Source organism: Otolemur garnettii, unplaced genomic scaffold (genome assembly GCF_000181295.1).
Source record: "Otolemur garnettii isolate 467f Iridium unplaced genomic scaffold, OtoGar3 scaffold00082, whole genome shotgun sequence".
Classification (NCBI taxonomy): domain Eukaryota; kingdom Metazoa; phylum Chordata; class Mammalia; order Primates; family Galagidae; genus Otolemur; species Otolemur garnettii.
Genome location: NW_003852477.1, coordinates 4,341,567 through 4,343,826, shown reverse-complemented (window position 1 = coordinate 4,343,826; position 2,260 = coordinate 4,341,567). Strand labels below are relative to the sequence as shown.

Here is a 2,260-nt window from a genome sequence, read left to right as displayed (position 1 = left end):
AAAAAAATAATAAACAAATGTTAGCTTAAATTACTGCTTTGCCCAGAATGGAGTCCATCCTTTCCCCACCAGCCCTTTCTCTTTCCCCGAGTCTGTCCAACTGCTTGGCTCCATCAACTCCTCAGATGCTTAAGACTGAGACATGGTAGACACCTCAGGTGCCTTTCTCATCCCCCTCACCACCACCTTGTGAGTCACCACTTTGAATCCACTTACCTCTGAGTCCCATTAAAATATATACATGATACTCTTTTGATAAAATTAAGACTAGTGAAACAAACAAAAAATGTGTACTTTGAAAGAGGACAAATAGATGAAAGGAAAGGCTGGGGAATGGCAAGCACCAGATTCAAGGTGGCAGGTGCCAGGGCACGAGAAACCAGAGACATGGATGGAGGTGGGGCACAGAGGTGAGACAAGTCACTGACCATAGTCAAGCTTCCTCTGGGGCAGTGGCTTTCCAAGATAGTATATATATTTTTTTATTGTTGGGGATTCACTGAAGGTACAAGAAACCAGTTTACACCGATTGCATTTGTTAGGTAAAGTCCCTCTTATAATCGTGTCTTACCCCTAAAAGGTGTGGCACACACCAAGACCCCACACCCCTCCCTCCTTCCCTCTCTCTACTCGCCCTTTCTCCCACCCCCTTCCTCCTTCTTTCTCTCTCTCCTCTCCCCTTCTCCCACCCCCACTGTGTCATTAATTGTCCTCATCAAAATTTAGTACATAGGATTCATGCTACTCCATTCTTGTGATGCTTTACTAAGAATAATGTGTTCCACTTCTATCCAGGTTAATACAAAGGCTGTAAAGTCTCCATCTTTTTAATGGCTGAATAGTATTCCATGGTATACATATACCACAGCTTGTTAATCCATTCCTGAGTTGGTGGGCATTTAGGCTGTTTCCACATTTTGGTGATTGTAAATTGAGCTGCAATAAACAGTCTAGTGCAAGTGTCATTATCATAAAAGGATTTTTTTTTCCTTCTGGGTAGATGCCCAGTAATGGGATTGCAGGATCAAATGGGGGGTCTAGCCTGAGTTCTTTGAGGATTCTCCATACTTCCTTCCAAAAGGTTGTATTAGTTTGCAGTCCCACCATCAGTACAAAAGTGTTCCTTCTCTCCACATCCACACCAGCATCTGCAGTTTTGAGATTTTGTGATGTGGGTCATTCTCACTGGGGTTAGATGGTATCTCAGGGTGGTTTTGATTTGCATTTATCTAATAATTAGGGATGATGAGCATTTTTAGCCATTCATCTGTCTTCTTAGGAGAAGGTTCTATTCATGTCTCTTGCCCATTGATACATGGGATTGTTGACTTTTCTCATGTGGATTGAGTTCTCTATAGATCCTAGTTATCAAGCTTTTGTCTGATTCAAAATATGCAAATTTCCTTTCCTATTGTGTAGGTTGTCTATTTGCTTTAGTTGTTGTCCCCTTAGCTGTACAGAAGCTTTTCAGTTTAATTAAGTCCCATTTGTTTATTTTTGTTCTTGCAATTGCCACAGCAGTCTTTTTCAGAAAGTCTTTCTCTAGGCCAATACCTTCCAGTGTTTTTCCTATGCTTTCTTTGAGGATTTTTATTGTTTCATGTCTTACATTTAAGTCCTTTATCCATCTTGAATCAATTTTTGTGAGAGGAGAAAGGCGTGGGTTCAGTTTCAGTCTTTTACATGTGGATATTCAGTTCTCCCAGCACCATTTGTCAAATAGGGAGTCTTTCCCCCAAGGTATGTTCTTGTTTGGTTTATCAAAGATTAGGCAGTTGTAAGATGTTAGTTTCATTTCCTGGTTTTCTATTCGATTCCAAATATCTATGTCTCGATTTTGTGCCAGTACCATGCTGTCTTGACCCCTATGGCTTTGTAGTACAGTCTAAAATCTGGTATGCTGATGCCCCAGGCTTTGTTTTTATTACTAAAAACTGCTTTAGCTATATGGAGTCTTTTTTGGTTCCATACAAAATGCAGAATCATTTTTTCCAAGTCTTGAAAGCACGATGTAGGTATTTGAATAGGGATGGCATTGAATTGGTAGATTGCTTTGGGAAGTATAGACATTTTAACAATGTGGATTCTTCCCAGCCATGAGCATGGTATGTTCTTCCATTTGTTAAAGTCCTCTGCTATTTCCTTTCTTAGGGTTTCATAATTTTCTTTATAGAACTCCTTCACCTCTTTTGTTAGGTATATTCCTAGGTATTTCATTTTCTTTGAAGGTATGGTGAAGGGAGTTGTGTCCTTAATTAGC

At 40.0% G+C, this 2,260-nt stretch overlaps 1 protein-coding gene across 1 annotated transcript in view; it reads right to left on the bottom strand.

Annotated features, from left to right (window-relative positions):
- Nucleotides 1–2,260, bottom strand: part of ACKR2 (atypical chemokine receptor 2) — a 17,573-nt gene that overhangs the window by 2,790 nt on the left and 12,523 nt on the right. The window lies entirely within an intron of this gene.